This window comes from Aythya fuligula, chromosome 2, assembly GCF_009819795.1.
Source record: "Aythya fuligula isolate bAytFul2 chromosome 2, bAytFul2.pri, whole genome shotgun sequence".
Classification (NCBI taxonomy): Eukaryota; Metazoa; Chordata; class Aves; order Anseriformes; family Anatidae; genus Aythya; species Aythya fuligula.
Genome location: NC_045560.1, coordinates 34,473,202 through 34,493,373, shown reverse-complemented (window position 1 = coordinate 34,493,373; position 20,172 = coordinate 34,473,202). Strand labels below are relative to the sequence as shown.

General features: G+C 43.4%; 1 protein-coding gene across 5 annotated transcripts in view; it reads right to left on the bottom strand.

Moving 5' to 3' along the window:
* Positions 1-19,041, bottom strand: part of MPP6 (membrane palmitoylated protein 6) — a 52,829-nt gene extending 33,788 nt beyond the window's left edge. For 4 of the 5 annotated variants that reach the window (XM_032181238.1, XM_032181239.1, XM_032181240.1 and 1 more), the window contains exon 1: positions 18,911-19,041. The gene's annotated coding sequence lies outside the window, so the exon portion shown is untranslated. Of the gene's footprint in view, positions 1-17,992; positions 18,074-18,910 lie in introns of those variants that run through there. The other variant, XM_032181242.1, reaches the window with a different exon arrangement.
* Between the last annotated feature and the right edge of the window lie 1,131 nt (positions 19,042-20,172).

The following is a 20,172-nucleotide window of genomic DNA, read 5'->3' as shown; positions in this document are numbered from 1 at the left end:
CTCCAAAATCTACCCCATGCCCTTTCAATACATCACACCCATATATTGACACTTCATGCATGCCCTGCTGCAGCTTTATATTGTTGTGAAGTATTAGTTGAATTATCACTTCTAACCTAAAACACATTTTATGTTCTATTGCAGATGCTGGAAAAGCATTTGGAAATTGCTCAGATTAAAAATAAAAATAAAAAAATAGTCAGGAACAAGCACAAAATAAAGGCCCTTTAGAAAGGAGTCGAGGAGTCGGACCATCTCAGTACATTTTTTTGATCAAAAAATGAAGTGACTCGAATTTGAAATAGAAAATATATTTGGTTATTATATGATTCCTACTCCCTTTTTCTAGAAGGAATAAAGACCCATCGTGCATGACTGTTTATGGAGGAGTTCACAGTTAATTCAGAGGGCCATGAGGATGATTAAAAAGCTGGAGCACCTCTGCTATGAAGACGGGCTGAGGGAGTTGGGCTTGTTCAGCCTGGAGAAGAGAAGGCTCCAAGGAGATCTTATAGCAGACTTCCAGTACCTAAAGGGGGCTACAGGAAAGCTGGGGAGGGACTTTGTCATGGGATGTAGGGATAGGACAAGGGGTAATGGCTTTAAACTAAGAGGGGACATTTAGATTAGATATTCTGAAGAAATTCTTTACTCTGAGGGTGGAACAGGTTGCCCAGAGAAGCTGTGGATGCCCCATCCCTGGAGGTGTTCAAGGCCAGGCTGGATGGGGCTTCAGGCAACCTGGTCTGGTGGGAAGTGTCCCTGCCCCTGGCAGGGGGTTGGAACTGGGTGGTCTTTAAGGTCCCTTCCAACCCAAACCATTATGTAATTCTATAAGCCCACTTAATTTCACTTCAAGTTTCTGCCTGCAAAGCAATGTGTGAGTGAAAAAATTAAGACAGGAGTGAAACTGTAAAAACTAAAATTTACATAGTCTCTGGATCAGGATCTCAGTTTTCAGTTTTAGAGCACCACCTTGTACATTTTCCAGAAGTTTGTTAAGTTCTTGTTAAGAAGCTGCAAAAGCAAGTGGCTAAATTAACAGTTTTATAGTTCGGGATGAGTTGCAACAGAAAAAGGAATGTTTTATTTACTACCCTTGTTATATGGCGACAGTTCTTGTTTACTCTAGGTAAAGCCTTACCTACAAACACTAACAAACACACAGAAGTTTCCAGAACATACTTCTAAAAAGTTCTAAAAATATTAATGATGTTTTGAATAGAAAACGGCTTTTCCAAATCTGTTTGCAGAACAACATTGCTGACATTTTTTTAAATGGTGAGAAACACCATGTAAAACCTTTTGCACCTTAATACGGAAATGGCAAAACATGATGGCATGCTAAATGCTTACTGGACCTGCATTAGTGCCCCTAACACACCTGTCATTTGAAAAACACACTTCCTCAGTAAGCCTGTGCAAAACTTTTCTTTTAATTAAATGCAGTCATGACTTGCACAATTACCTATTCATTATTCTCAACAGTTATCTTCCTTCAGTCCTATGAAGTGTGTGTTCAAGAACCCTGCAGAAGGAATAAAAAGATCACCTTGACACTCAGGGAACTGAATAATTCCATGGATTAAGTCACACTGCATTTAGTTCTGTGTTTCATCTCCCAGACTACTTCCCCACAGTACACTGCCAGAATTTATTTAGGATCACAAATGCTTAATTAAAAGGGTGAAATTCAATTTCAATTTCAGAATATCTGTGTGCCACAATGAGGGAAAAGGTTATTTTTAGTGGTCTGGGGACAGCTTACATTAAGAACCACGTTTTTAAGAAAGTTACTACTTTGAATGTTCACCACCTTCACTTTTAAGTCATTTTGTAACTTACTGCTGTGAGCACTGAAAGGCAATTTTCTGTATGTTACAGGGTAGAAGCAGACACAGGAGCTGCAAAAGGTACCTTCAAAACAGCGTTACACACTTGTACCTGTGATGCATACTGACAAGTATGAGATTTTCCACTCTATTTCCTCAGAATACTAAGTTTGGTTTCATCAAGTTTTGCACATGAACTTCTGGATTTTCAGCCATGTACTTGGTCATCCTAACTGATGCAAAAAAGGGAAAACTTTTAAGGCTTACAGTGAGTAACTTGTGATTGAATAGTTTGCAGTCTTCTAATTACACAATGAGTTTTAAACGCCTTTCCATGCAACTCTTCCTTTCGAAATGGGGATACTAGATGACAGAAGCTTGAGGACATAACTGACGCGTCAGACTAGTAGAAGGGTTGCAGTAAATGACAGGGAAATAAAGTATATTTCATGCTCAGAAACATAATAATCAGCTTTCTATATAAACAAAAATCTTGCTTCCAGCAACTATTGATGGCTTCATTCTCAATGCCCGAAGAATGTACTTAAATTAAGTATGAAGTACTTACTTTCAGCTTACTTTCAAATTTACTACCAGAAGATTGAGAAGTTAGAAGCACGTTATATGCCCAGATGTAATCTGCTGCTATCGTACTGAGCCCACACCATTCGGCATGAAAGTATGCAGAGCCTAATAAGTCCTGCAGTGGAAGGCAGTCACCTCACTTCAGTTTCTTCCTCTTCTTTGATAGCAGTAACCATTCAAGTACTTGCTTCCAGCCACCCACATTACAGAAATCACTCTCTCAATTACTGTAGCACGAGCCAAGTCCTGCACATCTTCAGTTCATTTACTTTCCTCTTTCAAAATAAGTTCTGGCAAATGAAGTGAGAGCTGAACTTTCCTTCTTGGACAGTTCACACCACTGCAAAACTTAATCAAAGAGCACAGTCTATTTAAGGTACTTTCCTAGACGGGTAAATAACTAATACCTGAAAGTAGAAATGTTTAAAACTACAGCTTTTACTTACATATCACGATCTCTTTTGTAACATGCATTTTGTAAAAATGAGGCCACGATCAAAGTTGTTTTTCTGAGTTTATGTGAAACATAAGAAAGCCTACAGAGGGGAAAAATAATAAAAAAGGAACTTTAGGATCATTTATTTCTAGACTCCAAGCTGCAGTTGTCGTTTCTTACAAGCAGTTCATACATATCCTCCTGGCATGCTAACTCTCATCAATCCCATTCACAGTGAACTAGTAAAAGCCACAGACTCTTGGCTGTGACCCACGTCCTTTGTTCACTTCTTCCCATTTCTTAGGGGTCTCACAGAAGGGGGGTAGAAAGAGAGACGAGAGGAAGATGTTGGTATGAGCAGTACCTCACTGAGGGATGAACCCCACTCATTTTTTGACACTGGAATCTCTCAGATTTGCCCAAGTTTCTAGGCCCAGTGACTTGGGTATCAGCAGTCAAAATTACTTCAAATATAACTCCACCAACAGAAAAGTGGACTCTCAAAATAGCCTGTTAAAGTCCTCCCAAGTAAAATCAGCAACAGCAGGTTAGGAACTGTGATTCTTCTGCATCCCCAACCTTGGAATCCCACTGCAACAGATAAATAATTTCATGTTTGGGCTTTTCCACAAGAAGGTTTTATGAAGTCAGGGTCTTGACCTGGAAAAGAGTAATTGCTTTGCCAGTGTCTTCAGCACAGCAGTTAAGAGGACTGTCTCATCACACTAAATGACTTCTCAGGGCAGTCAGTCCCATCCACAGTAGTTGCTGCTTATTATACTCCCCATTAAATTCCTCTTTACCAGAAGTGTATTGGGCCTGAGAGATATATAAAAAGAGAGCAATGTACCCTCCTATGGATAAATTGGTTCCTTGGACAGAACTGGCTTTAAGACTGTGGAATAATTTAACATGAAGTTATCCTCAAGTTCCCGAATGAACTTAAAAGGGCAATGATATCTTCTTCCATAATGCCAAGATACCCAACATTTTCTGGGTGTTACAAGGTCAAGAAAACATTCATAACTTTCATAGCTACTGGCAACAGAGAAAATAAATACTATCTCAGCCATCAGGTCACACGGCACATACAAGGTAGTAAGAATCAAATAGATGAAGTACTCATCGGCTCGTGCAAGCTCAGCATTGAAGCTAAACACCCACGTTCTTTCCCATCATTTTGAAAGGTCTAAAATAAAACCTAGCCTGAGATAATCCATTTTCAGAAAATGCAATTTCCTGTTTGGTTGCTTTTGTTGGTTGGTTTTTTTTTTTTTTTGGACATCTCCCCCTAGCCCCAAGTAATCAGCTATATTTCTTTGATTTTTCACTACATAAGGTCCTGGACACAAACCCAGAATCCAAATGGTTCTGCTTTGGCTTTTAGGGTGCCCTGTCTTGTTAGCATCCACCCCAGCATACCTGCACCCATATCGCTGCCCATGCAGTGCAGGAACAAGGCTCACATTCAGGACAGCAACTGGTTGGCTGCCCCTCTTCAAAAAGCAGCCTGAGCTTGCTCTTCTCTTAACTACCAGATCGGGATAGCTCAGCTACGAGCATATTACACAGCAGCTACTTACACAGCAGCTACGTGCACGTGCAAAGCTGTAAGGAAGCACACTGGACCTTAGCTTGCTTTTTGGCCCAGCTGCGAGGGGGGAAATAGCTTGAGGAAACAGATGTAAAATAAACTACGTGCAGATGGACTGCCAGAACACCTGTCCCTGGACAGATCCAATGGCGAAGTCACAAAAGCACAAGCCCAGGCACCCATTCATGCCTGAAACCACTCACTGGACTTACTGGTCCACGTAGCAGCACCAGTCTGCACAGAGGGATCCATCGGAAGGGTCAGATCATCATGTTGAAACTCCTTTTGGAACATTCAGTTTAGAGGAATATCTAGAGGTAATTTTTATTTAGTGTTTAGCACAGTACACTGCTTGGGATTGTTTTTTCCCATTAATATTATTTTCATAAAGCAAGCTTACTGATGGCATCAAGGATTTCTCCACAGAAACTAGCCATTGTAGCAAAAAGCATCGACACTTGATTCCACAAGAAGGAATCTGTGTTCAATGACTAAAGCAGCTGAAACATGAAAGAAGCTTTCTCAACTGCAGAAATGCTGGCAGAGTGTCTGTATTTCTAAATGTGCTGTCAGGATTTAAACACCACATCACTTCTCAGCGTAAGTTTTCAGGCCCAGAGAAGCCAACTTTCATGCAGAAGAAACCAACATTTGCCTTTTAACAGCACAGAGACTGGTCTGAAAAGACCTCCTGTCAGCAGTTGTCCAAAAATAAGCCAAGTCTCTGTATTTAAAACTTAATTTCTCAAATGCATTAGTAGCTTCCTGTCCAGCACAATGGACATCAAAGGCTATGAAGGAAAAAGACACAATCAAGCATGCATCACATCAGCTCGACACAGGATTAAATTACGGCTGAAAGGGCTGAGAATTAAAAAGTCTAGAGGATATTTTTAACAGATTGTAATTACTTGTAACTCACAAATTCAATTACTTAAATTTCACATATGCTCAGAATTGTGATTTTTTTCGTGAGCATGCTAAACAGAATCACAGAATCATACAGAAAGGTTGGAAAAGACCTTCAAGATCATCTGGTCCAGCCATTCATTGCATACAGAACAAGCTGAAGCAGAGTACACCAAGGTGCACTGTAATTCCCTGCATCATATGCCTGTTACACCATTTTTGCTGTGACAGTACCTGTAAACGCATACTGGGGCTCCATATAACTGCTCTTCACCTACATTACACACATACGCTGGACTACAAGAATAGAAAGAAGCGTAAGAAGCAAATGGACATGCAGACATCCAAAGACAAGACTGGGCACTTCAAATTTTCAGATTTTCACTCTAAGCGATAAATGGAGTTTGATACCAATGGATTTTACACCTCATTAAACACATGAGGTGTCAGTCTTCTCTGATCCTACAGGTAGCGAGTTCAAATAAAATTAAGCATTATCGAATCCACTGACTGCCTCAGGACAAACAACATCCCTGAATTACCTACGGTTGAATCTAGAATGCTAACAGCAAAGCTAACGCAGCACAGTGTCCTATAATCTTTGAGGAAGGGAAACAGATTCCAGGGAAGACACATACTAAAATAAAAGCACCCAAATCAAATTTTAGAGATCCATTACTTCTGACACCTCGTACAAAGATGCTTCTAACGGAAGGGCTGGCCGAATTTCATCTTTTGAAGGTTTAGTTGGATAATACTTTGGGGAGGGGTGGGAAACACATCAATTCAGGATCATATTAGTGTCATTTCTGTACACAGCCTAGGACTGAAAGAGTGCTTCCACTGTGCTGGAAGGGGCAGCGCTCAGATGGGACTGCTGCCTGCTCCACCTGTCACGTATACAGCCTGGCACTTCTGTCTGAAAGATGACATTATGCTGGCTGCTCAGGTCCCCAAGAGCTGAGCAGGTTCAACTTGCCACTCATTGTACTGTCATTTCACACTACTGCCTCAAAAAGTTCTTTCTTTTTGTAGACAAAAAGCAGACAGTATTACAGGGAAGTGGGATTCACATTGGAGGCATGTGTTCTTGCTGAAGTATTACTGAAAAGATTGTACATTCCGCTGCAAGCAAGTCAGTAGTCCCAACGACTTCAAAATTGAGGTATCCACTAAAGTTGTTTTGGGGAATTACTGCAGAGAAAAAGAGCAAAAAGGAAGGAAGTGACATATTTGAATGAAAGATTCATTCTGAGGTTTATAATCAGATACCCTGAAAAGTAGCTGACAAGAGGTATTTGCATATGTTTTACTACAAAGCGTGAAATGTCACACAGTATAACTCTTGATTAACCCTCTTTGTGAACAAAGGTCATTCTTTCTCATAACATGCCCAATAAAATGTTTTCGACTATCCTTCCATTCACTGCCTTTCTGTTCACCCAAGAAAACATTCCTCCTGTTTTCTAAGTACACCCAAATGTTTAAAAAAAGAGTGGAAACTAAAATCAAAATGGCTTCTTAGCTGCATTAAAAGGATGAGTAGTTTGATTCAAACAATCTGTGCTATAGACATTTAGAGATCAGCCTAACATGTTTAAATTCTGCTTTAAAAGATGGCCAGAGTCTACAATCCTGATGACTCTTCACTTCTGTTGCCTCTCTTCACCCAGTTAACTCACTCAGAAGCTGCCAATGAACTCTAAAAACTGTGCAATAAAAGCTTTAGCAGAACTCTAATTTTGATCAGAGATAACCAAGTATAGTAACTCTAGATAATACAACCTGAATTTTATTATGCATTCAACATCTTCAAATGCATGAGAGTGGTTTGGGGCATCATTTGAAGAGACAGTATTCAATCTACAGCTAGCAAGAATTTTTATTACTTCCCCTGCCCCATTTCTATACAAGTACATGCACGCTACACTTTATCTTAATTTTCTTCCCAGAGATTTGCTACTTCACCAAGAGAAAAAGACACCTCTAGTCAGCCCTTACTTTCAAGATAACAGAAGATCAAACTATAGCTATTTTTGAGAATGGAAGTTAGATGTAACATTGCCACTTCTGTCAGCAAGAAATAGCAATAGTTAGGGGAAGACCTGCCCTCCTGGTGCAACTTGGGATAAAAAAAAAAAAAAAAAGTTGGCCTACTTTTTTCTGAGTTCAGCTGTTGCATTACTTTAAAAAAAAAAATCCCAAAGAGAACCTCAAGAAGCCTAACAAGTTCTTGATAATGTAACTGCTCCTACCTTTATACACTCACCAACTTATGTCAAGGCTGAGAACTTGTACGTTCCACTTATCCCAAACCAGGGGTTTGCCAGTGACTATACTTCTTGTTCAAAGTTAGTAAGAAAGTCACCTTGAAAAAAAATATTTTTAATCATTTATTGGGGCACTGCTTCTTTATTGCCCCTTGAGCTGACTGATGAAGGGATCAAACACAAGAACCTTGACTTCTGCCAACAAGTGTGGAAAGATGAAACACTGAAAAGCAAAGAGGAAAAAGCCCTTTACATCTCCCTGGATCACTGTCATCACATTTCCCACAGGTAGCACAAACTATTTCTACAGCACTGCGCCTTTGTTCTGTGCAGCAACCACTGCTTGGGTTCTAAGATCTTGTATCAAGCTGACCTCACGGACCAAAATACACTTCCTACTCACCTTTAACACAAGATAGTCTATAGACCCAACTCCATCCTTCTCATCTGCATCGGAGGACTAAACCAAGAAGCTAGCAATAATGTATTTCCTGGTCTTTTAAGGGTCACTCTGTATTAACATAAACATGGATGTGTTTTCCAAATAATAGTGATTATAGAAAACTTGAGGAATGCCTGAAGTGAGTGAAAGATGAGCCAGTTGCTACAGTTTGCTGCCAGTTCTGACTCTAGATATAAGACAATGTAAAGAGGGAAAAATGATTTTAATTTAAAACTTAGCACTGTTTCCTTATAATCTCCACATTTCAACAGATTGGTTGAAAATCTGTTTCCAAGCACAGTACTGTCAGTCAGACTTGAAGGAGTATTTCTGTTACTAATCTAGCAGTCTCCCCTTCAGCTTCAGATGTCCACCCATTATTAGCACAGTGACTCACAGGATTCTCTGATCAACCAACTCCAAACCCAAACTATTAAAATGTTCGTTTAACCCCATCCCATCACGTTGCATCATTTGTGTCTACTAGAACACCACACTGATGGCACAGGAGAGCCTTTAAAGCCACACCGAGATGTTAGCCAGGGCTAGGTCACCTTACACAGGATGCCTGTGTGGAAGATGGGATCAGAAGAAAGATGTCCCACAGCAACAGACAAATTTCTGGAGAGCAGGTAAGTATGCAAACAGGCACATAGTCTCCAGCACTTGGAGGCTAAACTTCTTTCTGCTCTTCCATCTGGACACACTGTTAGGCAGAATGCAGCAATGGACAACAAAAATAAGTAAATAAATCTGTGAAGCATCCTGGTTAGTCTGACACGCTTCCTAAACTACTACGCATATGGGTAATCATTAATCTGCAAACTCACCTCTAGCTCTACTGTCAAAACAGGAGCCAGCACTGGCTCAATCCTCATAGCAGGCTACAAAGATACACGTATCACATCTCACTTATCAAGCACTCCAGAGAAAATCCATATCAATTATTTAAACAAACTAAAGAGTAATCCAGTCCAAGGATAAGAGTTTCTCATGTTTAGTCAAACAGATCTCCAGTGCACAAAGGCAGTTTACATATGTATATCAGTCCATGAAGTTGAGACTAGTTTTGAAATGGAAGCATCACGTAAAAGTACATAACATGAATCACACGAACAATCCACAAACTTCATCTAGTTCAGAAGGGTTTCAATTTAAACATTATCTGGACTCTGAGAGATTACTTGGGGAAAATATCATATATGCTTACTTTGTTTTTTCATTCTCCTAGACAGCTAATGGATGCAAGGCTTTTTGTTTATACACAAACATTCTGGTTTTATACATACATACGTGTATACACACATTCTTAACATATAAATACTAGACTTCATAAAAAAATCCCTCCATATATACACACAGAGTTTTATATGTACGTAGGCACACACACACAAATCAAAAATACACATTTTTAAAGAGCATTAATGGACTGCCTGCCTGTCCAACCTGTTAAATAGCACAGCCCCCTTCAGTTCAGAGGGGTAACATCTCAACATTGAGCAGCATCACATTAAGCAGAAGAAAGGTCTCGGGGTTTCTCAGGGTCTGTCTTGAGTGTAATAATAAGGATTAGGAATCTTTTTCTCACAGGCTGCCATACCCACAGCTGCTTACCCGTGGGTGGTATTTTATGTCATCCTCTTGCGTTTATACTTGCTACTCGGTAACTTATGAAAACATACAGAAAGAATGAATGGCAAAATGTGATGTCTTTTTTATCCACTAGGTGGACTTTCTCCCTGGAAACTTTCAGTCTTGTGCCTTTAGGATTATCAGTCTTTCTGCTTTCTTAGTTTTCAATCCCCTCCATGAAACAATCAGATTTGAAAGCTGTTCATGTGCAGGTCCAGGACAATTACAAAAGATGTTATCTGAGTTGTGAACCATGATATGCTTCTTTATCTGGAAGCTGAATTTCAGGCTATCCAGACACCACATGCTCTGGTCCCAGCTCCTTCTTATCAAGAGACATGGATATCCAGAATAAATGTGCTGTGGCTTCTCTTCTATCTTCTTGAACATCTACTCAGAAATAATGTTAGTCTGAGCTCCTGGTAGACTCTGAATGCTTTCAGAGGTTGCACTGCATATTGGAAATAGGATATGGAGACCTTTCGATCTGATCCAGTGAAAGCTCTTATCACTTGAAAACCTTACCTTATTAAGGAGTACCCAAATACTTTCAGGTTTGTAACGGAATCAAGTGTTACATAGATGGGCTGCAGGACTTCATTGACAGAGCACGCATAACCAGTTTTATCCATTGATGTTGCATTTAACAATTTTTTTTGCATTAGCATTTAATGCTCCTGCGCTGTGAGACCAGATGCCAGCTACAGAATTAAGATGAACTGCCTCTACATCTATTCAACACAGACAGGAAGTCACGTCCTTAGACCTGAGGACAACAAAGATTTCCTCCTCCCTATTTCAAAATAGTGCTGTATTCTCAAACAAGGAGGTTTGCTTACATATTCATCTTGGTAGATTTCTCTGATCTAGTGGTTAAGTGCACAGCTACTTTTGAAACCAATTAAAATCCAATAGAAATGGGCCATTTATGTAAAAGCATTGGACTTCAGAATCAGTGTCCTATCACGGTTCACAATCATCTATCCAGAGAATTGCCCTCCTTGCTGAAGTTCATGAAGAAAAATGGGAAAAACGTTTTCTTGACTGTAGTATTTCCTAAGACTTACTCTGCTTATTAAGTAAATGTTTCCAGTATTTGCAAATTAAGAAACACTACTGCTGAGTCTAAGTGAATATAACACAAGCTCCAGGAGCAGTCAAAATATCTAAAGGGGAAAAAAGTTACAGGTTAAAAAAAAACAACAAAATAAACAAAACAAAACAAAACAAACAAAAAAAACCGCAAATGTAGCCTTTAAAATGCAAGTATCCTTAGTTATACCACTCTAGTAATAAGAAAGAGTGGAAAGCATCAAAAGTGATCTGAATTTTGAAGTAATTACAGAAAAATAAAATTCAATGTATTAACTCACCCTGAAGGAAAAAAAAAAAAAAAAAAAAAAAAGTAATCTAATTCAAACTAGTCTATGGCTGTCCAGAGAGATTACCTTCTGGAAGTACAGTAATTACATTTGTAAAGTAAAATCACTTACGCCTGGGGTGGGGAGGCCCAAGGGATTTTTTTAAAATTTGAAATGTCTGAAAGTTTCATAATGATTTGAAGACTGAGAGAATAATTTTGTATACGAGAGTACACATTCTGAGTAATGGCCCCTTTTGGTGGTGGTAATCAGGTCTGTGTAACTGGCAAGGCTGCAGAACACCAGATGTCAAGTAGCAATGGCCACACAGTCCCACTTACCCATAGAGTCACCGGGCATTCTAAGCTAAGGAGCAGTGTTTGGGGAACTTCTCACAAAAGTACTTCTTGCCAAATTTGTAATTAGACTAATCCTTACAATTCCAAAGAAAACCTCCTACTGGTTTCACTGAAAGTTTCTCTACAGGGTTTTGTCAGTACCTTATAAATGAGATTACTTTAAAACAAATAAAAGCAGTATATTCTTATGAGCTCTAGCTTGCCTAATAGGCCGCATAAAGCATTTTAACCCAACGACATATCCAGTTATAGCAAGACCAAATAACACCATTCCAACAGTCCCACTGTGACACAAAACTGTCCCAAACTGTTCCTGAACTGCGGTAGCACAGAGCCTGACTGAGGACTGCACAGTGAGCTCGGTAAGAGCTAGACACTTGCTGTGCTGCTGTTTAGTTAGGCGGTGCTGCTTCCAGAGCTATTTGCCAAGATTTGGCAGCTAAACGTGCACCCTTCAATTCAGAGCTGATAAATTCCCTTCGACAGTAAGCTCGCGTGCTTCCAGGAAACAGCAAAACAAAAAAGGTTCCAGCAAACGGACCGCAGCGACTTCCCGAGCAACTGACTGTGCAGATGGGAGACTCCTTTTATGATGCGTTTATGAGGCCGGGACTTCGCGCAGTCCAAATGTTGGCTACGGCAGGATTTTTCAGTGCACGCAGCTCGCTCACAGGGCCGGGAGCTCCGCACAGCCGCTAGAGGGAGCGGGCTCGCCGCGTTTCCACCCGCAAACCGGAGCGGCTCTGCTCCCTGCTCTCGTGCTTCATGCTGAGAACTTTAAATAAGCCAACCACCACCTTTCCGGACCTCTCAACACCCCAAACCTCTCGCCTTCACACCGGTGAATGCACGTCCAGTTGCTCTCCTGTTCCAGTAGCTAGGGCTGCTAAAGATGCCTTGATCCCTAAGACCTGTAACTTGGGAGGATCTTTTTCCTATGTAATTAGGTGCAAACATTAAGAGGCAATACAGCAGCCAGTTCAGTGCTGTCCAGCCCCTTTCCTAATGTTTCTTCTAGTGCATTCACTGCCTGTCCTCGAAACTGCCCAGCCATTCCTCCCTCTCTGCAAGGGCAACAAGGAACAGACGCGACCCCTGCAGCAGGGTGAGGCGCTCACCCATCAGTCAGAGCAGCTCAAGTACAATCACGATCTCTGTCTGACCAGAACAGATACTACAGAAGTGCTGAGTGAAACATACTAATGCTGGCTACCAGTTTATCTTGCTTCCCAAAAGACAGCGCCTCCAATTTCGTCCATCTTACTACTGTTGAGCCAAGACACCTATGAGATGATCACAGAGCTAACGTCAGAAAAATTAGGCGGACAATTTCTCACACAACAGCTTCATGCCAAGGTTGAATCTCTGCAGCAAATGGACCCCCCTGGAGAAAGCTAGGAAAGAATGAAAGAAAAAGCAGAGTCGGTCCCAGTATGGCCAGCACCAGCACCGACCAAATCAAGCACTGCTCACCCCAGGCTGCTCTGCCTTACCAAATCTAGCATAAGCAGCAAAACTGTACCAGTAGATCGGCAAAGAGCACTAAGTATCTGCATGATTTGCAGTCAGATGACTGCCTTCCAGTCACTCACTCTATAAACATTAAGTTTCAATTAACAGTTTCTCCCAGCCAGCCTGTTCTTTACCAATGAATGCATAAATTGAACTTTCAATTGTTAATTACACATCTCACTCCTGCACTTCTACTGACACCAAGAAATGCAAGTGTAGATGTAAGAAGCAGTGACTACAGTTAACAGCAGCCAAGTAATTTCTGTCCAGCAACACTATACTTTGCTACAGCACAGCAGTTTGCAATGCTGTAAGCCAGAATTGCTCAGAAAGGTGAAAGAAACTTTTCACCCATTTCATTCACTCGACTGCAGCTTGTCTTCCCAGCTTTAGAACTTCTGCTGTATAAGCACTTGCATCTTGCCAAAAAGACTTCTGTAAACTTCAACAGTGGATCAGGAAAGGCATGGGGAGGAATTTTAATAAGAAGATATGTGAAGGCTGACTTACCAATTGGCCACTGACTTGTGAAAAAAAATAAAGCAATGTCATATACGAAGTTGCTGAGATGTTTGAAATACAGCATATACGAAACCTCTCACATCATAGTTACATATGTATCTCCAAAAATAACATTGGTAACAAACATGGAATCATTTAAAAACAAACAAACAAACAATGGAAGGAAGAAAGCAATAACATAGTTAGAATGGCTGACACATTTTTCTTTCATTCCCCTACAGATTTATTTGAGTGCTCCCCCATACTGTGCTACTAGCCCTAAGAAAAACCTTTACCCTCTCTGTTTACCTCGGTCTATTTACCCTCAATCTACTTTCCTCTATCCTGTTTAGGTATTTAAAGCAGTATCACTTTAACTTTTCATTAATGCACATTTGACCAGTGGGTGGAGATAAAGCTTTAATTAGAAAGCTAAAAACAAACTATTTCAGTAGCTACTCTTACTATAGAAGCAATACTTGAATGCCAACGCTATCTCAGCAAAGAGGCTCAAATGATCTGAAAAAGAAAAGTAAAGCTTTTCTTCTTACCTCCTAATTTTCATTATTTTAACAGTATTTTGACAAAACGTTTGGACTCAAAAAGTGAAGGCTGAAGTTGTTTGAAATCAACAGTTGTGTCTCCACCTACTGGAAAAGTGAATTTCGCTGAAATACCGATCCTTTAATTTGGATATGCGAAGGCTAGAAGAGTAATGTATTAGTGCAATACGCAAAGAACTGGTTCCTTCTTTTTTCCCCCAAGTTTGTGAAAATTACTGACTTTCCCCGCAGTCAGCATGGATTTTTGAGGTTCCTATTCTCAAACGGTTGCTTGTCAGCAGGCAAAACTAGTCAATACATTTAAAACAGCAGATCCAAGTAATTTCTTAAATAACATTTGTTGCCAATAAATCTGAAAAGCCATCCAATTTTAATACCTTACTAATTTCCACCATGCTTTCATGAGACCTAGATACTGGAATGAGTTCTTTAGATAACCGACACGGGTAAACCCACCGAACGGTTGCTAATATCAAGTATTCTCAACATGTAACACCTGTTTGTTTTGTTGGATTTTGTTTATAAGCCAAAGAGTTCTTGGAAATAATAAAACATGAAGTAAAGGTAGAGAAGGTTCCATTTACAATTTTTTCTTATTTAATACAAGTTGTAAATTTACTCACTATCATTTTAAAGACACTAATCAACCCAAAATAGGAATGTAAATGCTTTGATAAGGAAAAGCACCTCTTCCAACCTCTCTTTTTTTGCCTCCATTATTCTTGTAAGAATGGCATCACACATAATTAAATAATTCAAGCTAGCTTTATTCTGAAAAAAAAGGCAATTTTTAAGCCACAAAATAGCATATTCACATCACTATGCCTCATTAATCCCCCTGCAAAGGACAACAGTTTGCTCTAGTATAACCTGAGCGTAACTGCAGATGGTTAGTAATAATGACCAGGAAATCAAAGCCAATCTTAAAGGCGATCTAAACTTCTCCCCCTACATCTGAACCTGAACCATCATTCTGACATTCTGTTGAACTCAGACTGTAAAGACTTTATTCACAGCTGTACTGAGCCAGCCAAAAACACCTACTGGTCCAGCTATTTGATACTGCCTTCTCCTAGCTAGCGCACGCACAACTGAAATCTTAGATCAGTTGTGAGCTCTGAAACAATCATTGTCTACTACTCGTCCTGTGACAGAAAAGTCACGCTGACACCTCCATGCCCACGAAAACAAACCGTTACATTCCTCTTAGTGTTTGTGGCCCACACTTCTGTACTTCTAGCTGCATCTCACGTGCAAGCTTGAAGGAAACTCACTTTTTGCCCAGTACCCTTTGCGAGTTTCTTCTGTTGCAGAGGATGCTAAAACCACTTTCCTCTAACACCCTCGCTCTTAATCCCATGATCGTATTCTACATGCTTCCACACAAATGACCCCAATATCATCCGTGCTGCTCCAGTTGTAGGATATTTCTAAGAAGCCTGGTTTTTTTTAACCACATTTACAAGGCCAAACCCATTCCAGTTTGCCATAGCGCTGAGTTTATAGATTACATAGTGTGCTGCATCCCGCTACAGTAACCTGTTTTGCCTGTTAAGAAAGGCTTCTCCCCACACCTCACCTCCTCTGTTGGCTCCCCCTTCCACAAAAGATAAATATGAACATCTCATTCAAGGCCAACTCAAAAAAAAAAAGAAGTGGCAAAAAGCAAGTTCAGGTGTATGTAGTGTTAAGAACCCATCTGTCCACCCTATCATATATGCCTTCTGCAGCAAATGCTCTCTCCCCATCTAGTAGCACGATCAGTCAATTCCCTCAAACCAGGATGAGTCAATTTTTATCCTTCTTTACCTTAAACACAAAGCACAAAAGACAATATCATTTAGACCCGTGTGAATTTGTTGTTAGCCTTTGGATCTTAGGACAGCTTAACTTACTCCACATCTAAATGGAAACTGCAATACCTAAAGCCCTACTATAGGCACTACCATGACCCCAAACACATACCTGCCTCATAAGTAGAAAGAAATCCCCCCCTTTTCAACAACATGAAGAAAGCTTCACTGGTGTACAGATCAGTGTCCTGCACAGCGTACCAGAGGGCACTCGCAAGAGCCTGCAATGGTCATCAAGTCAGCACTCGGACTCGCTTAGAGCTGCAGCACGAAGCATGGTTTTGAAGGGCACAAAACTTTTTCTAAAACTGCACTGAAACTGTAAGTAATTTCTACAAATAAACACATTTAGAAAAACAGTGTGATTCAGGGACTGAGTCACTGTATGAGTAGACTCATACTGAAGGCTCTTTTGCCTGTCATTATGGTACTACAAAGGTTTCCCCATATCACTGACCCTTCTTTCCACACATAGAAATACCCAACACAAGGACCCAATCTCAAGCTGGAGCTAGGTTCTGATGGAAGAAGCTGAGTTTTTGAGGACAATGCTCAATCACACCCTTGAAAGCTCAAAATAAAGCCTGCCAAATTATTTGGTAGGTTATTTGCTTTTCCTGCTTTTACTGTGGTTAAACATCAACTAAGATTGCCAAAAGTATTAAGTTAGATTGTCTAGATTTCTGTTCCTTTTTATCTCCCTGAGGTGTACGCTTTAAAGAAGAACCATCCTAAAAATTGCGTGTGTCTTTTTGTTTGGTTTTGGAGATTCATCCTCTCTGTCAGACCTCTTTTGTATCAGCAAGGAACACTTTCACTACTTTCTCCATTATTTCTATTTTACGTAAAAAATCCATATGTGATTACAGCATGATTTAAGTGCACAGCTTCCATTATTTGTTTAAAGAGAGAAAAGCAATGAGAGGTAGTTCAAGAAAGGTCCAATTGCACATATGTTGCAACAGCTTTTCAATCATTTTGGAGACTTCTGGCATGCACAGTTAGCCCACTAATATAGCAGCAGAACAGACACCATTCCACATAGCTGCGATGGTATATCTGTCAATAATTTCCATATTAAGTAGCTCTTGACAAGCCAAGCTGAAGCAGCAGTGATCCATAGGATCTCAAACGCACGCAAGCACACAGAATTCAGAGAAGCTGAACATACGCAGTTTTGGGTCGGATGCTGAAGGTTCCATAAAAAATAATAATGAGGAGGGTGGGAAAGTGTCTCACGTAAGCAAGAGATGGAAATAAAAGCCTAACGATGGTAGCAGCCTTAGGATGACACCATGCCTCGGTACTGCAGATTTTCCAAAGCAATATGGATCTCAGGTAATCTATATAGTGCAATCCTTCAAGAACAAAATCAGGAGAGCGAGATCATCAAGTCCAAACATTTCAAGGGAGGAAAGAGGAAATTAAAGATTTTTTTCTGAAGAGTCGTTTAAAAATCACACTGCAATTAGCTCGAACCAGACTCCAATTGTCGGCATTTTGGTTAAATGTGAATTTACTGCCCTTTCAAGAGGAATTTTGTGACAAACGTTGCACGGACCAGCCACATCACAAAGTGTTAAGAGCCAACCACCTCAGCAGAAATAAAAGGAAACATTATGATGCTGCTGTCAACTCAACCAGCTTAACAGACACTAGCTGTTCAGAAGCAGTATGCTAAGATTTGTTCAAAGCCTCCTTTAGTCCGACAGCTATTTATAGCTGCCTAGCCTCTCTACAATTTCTCACAGTCCCTCCTCCTCCCAAAGCCAAGTCGGGGAAGTTTAATGGATGTAATCCCGGGCCTTGTGCCGCAAGATGGTCAGGAGCTCTGCAACTCTCCTCCAGCGATCCCCTGTGCAGCAAGACCAGGAATAATAACGAGAGAATGGTCTAACCTACGCGGGTGCCACATACGCGAGATAAACCTTATCTCCACTCCTTCAGAACGAACTCATTTTTCCCCTGCCAGCACGGTGACAGTAACGAACCACATAAGCCTCGGAGCTGATGCGAAAGGTAAATTCCTCCTCGCCACGGCGAAGAGCCGAAACCAACTGCCCTGAAAGCCAGCGGCGAGGCTGTCCAAGCCAGCTCTGACCCCTGGGCAGCAGCAATGTCACCCGCCTGCCTTCCCACTTACATCTCGGCGTGTCACAGCCGTGCCTCCCTCCCCGAGCCGAGGAGGCCGTGGGTGCTTCGGGCAGTGCGCGGTCACCCCCCGGCACCCGGCCGTGCGTGTGCGCCAAGCATCGCTCCAGGCAGGCTCCCTCCTGTCCCCGGGATCTCCCCCGGCAGCCTGGGAGCCTTTCCTTGCCCGGGGCTGAGCTGGGAGCCTGCCGCCCCCCCCCCCCTCCACCCTGAGCACTCGCACCCAGGCGGGGGGGAAACTCCTCGCCCGCCCGCTCACGACCACGTTTTCTCCCCTCTCCCGGCTCGGAGGCAGACGGAAGGGGAGGGATGACTTCCTCGGGAGGGAAACGACCGGGGAAAGGCCGGGGCAGAGATCAAGAGGGGAGGAATCAGCCCCGAGCAGAGGGGATAATCCCCGAAGGGGGGGCACGGCGGGGCTGGGGGGGGGGGGGGATAATCCCACAAGGGGGAGAGGGGGGAGGTAATCCCCGGGGGGAGATAATCCGGGGAGGGGGGGGAGATAATCCCACGGGGAGGGGGCTAGATAATCCCGGGGAGGGGGAGAGGGGAGGGGGACCCGATAATCTCCGGGGGGGGGGGGGGGAGAAAATACGGGCAGGGGGTGGGGAAGGGGGGATAAGCGGGTGAGGAGCGGGGCTCCCGGGGAGGAGGAGGAGGAGGAGGAGGAGGAAGAAGGAGGGGGGGGTCAATCCTCGCCCCGGGGGCAGCGAGCCCTCTCCCCCGGCCCCGGCGCTGCCATGTTCGCTGCCCTGCAGGCCCGCCCGCTGCCGGTACCTGCGGGAGGGAGGGAGGGAGGGGAGGGAGGGGAGGGGAGGGCAGGGGGGGCGGCTCTGCCCGCCTCACACACACACACACACACACGGGGCTCCCCCCCTCACACCGCACGCCCCCCGGGGCCGCGACTCACCGGCTCCCGCTCCCCGTCCCCTCCTCAGCGGGCGCCGCTACAGCCCCATGGGCGGGCCCGGCCGCGCGAGGCGCCGCTTGGCGGGGGCACAGCCACAGCCGCGACCGCCACCCCGAGCCCGAGCCGCCGCCACCGGCCCCGTCCCCGCCGCTCTGCGCCCGCCTCGGCGCGCGCCGCCGGCCTGCCAGCAGCACGCGCTCGCGCTCCTCCTCCCCCGCCCCCTTCGCCTCCGCGGCGCGCGCGACCCGGCCTCCGCGGCGGCGGCAGCGGCGGCAACGGCGGCGGCGCGCGAGCACCTCCCACACCCTCCTCGGCCCCCCTCCACCCCCCCGCCCGCTTCCCGCCCAGCCCAGCCCAGCCCGAGCGAACGGCCGGGAGCGTGAGGGGGGGCGCGCGCCCAACGGCCGCCAACCGCCCCGCTGTGTGTGTGTGTGGGTGTGTGGGTGTGTGTGTGTGTGGCACCGTGTCTGACGCCCTGAGTGTGAGAGAGGGTGTGTGGGAGCGCCAGTGTAGGTGTGGCAGGGTGGGTGTGTGACGGGTGTGTGCCCTGCGGGTGTGTCTGTGTGTGTGTGTGTGTGTGAGGGGGGGACTCTGTGAGTGTGGGGATGTGGCAGGGTCACAGCAGAGCGAGCCTACGTGTGTGCAAGATGGCACACGTGTGCAGGGCACACTCACTCCCCAAAGCGGAAAGATAATTCCCCTGACACCAGCCGTGTCCACAAGCACCACGACGGGAACAACACGGGAACGCTGATTTTCCTGCGCTTCTGGTCACTATTGGCTTTCAGCGCTTGGTCTGTGTCGAGTAGCGCTTATAGACTACCTGTCACTTTCTGCTTCTGGTCGATTTTGCGGAGACTTTCACCTTTGGATATTCTTGGATTTAATGAAATTTGAGTTGCAAATACTAAGGCGCTCCTGCAGGCGCAATTCTCGTGGAAGCTGGAGCATGCATCTCAGGATAGAGTTTGCCCCAGAAAAGAAGGCGTTCGCGTACAAAGCAGCACTTCATTCCTCAGCCTGTTTTCATTCTCCTTTTCCTTCTCTTAACAACGTTCCAATTTTTTTTTTTTCAATCCAAGTGTACAGTTCAACTGTAATCTGCTTAATTGTGCTGTTTTAAGAAGACGTGATAGCCTGCTGTAACATATGGTAACCCTTAATAATAGCTGTCTGCAATTCACACTGGCTTTTGCTTCGCAAGCCGTTGGGGAGAAGGAAAAGCTAGAACTACGTGGGGGCTGAGTGCATTTGAACAGAAA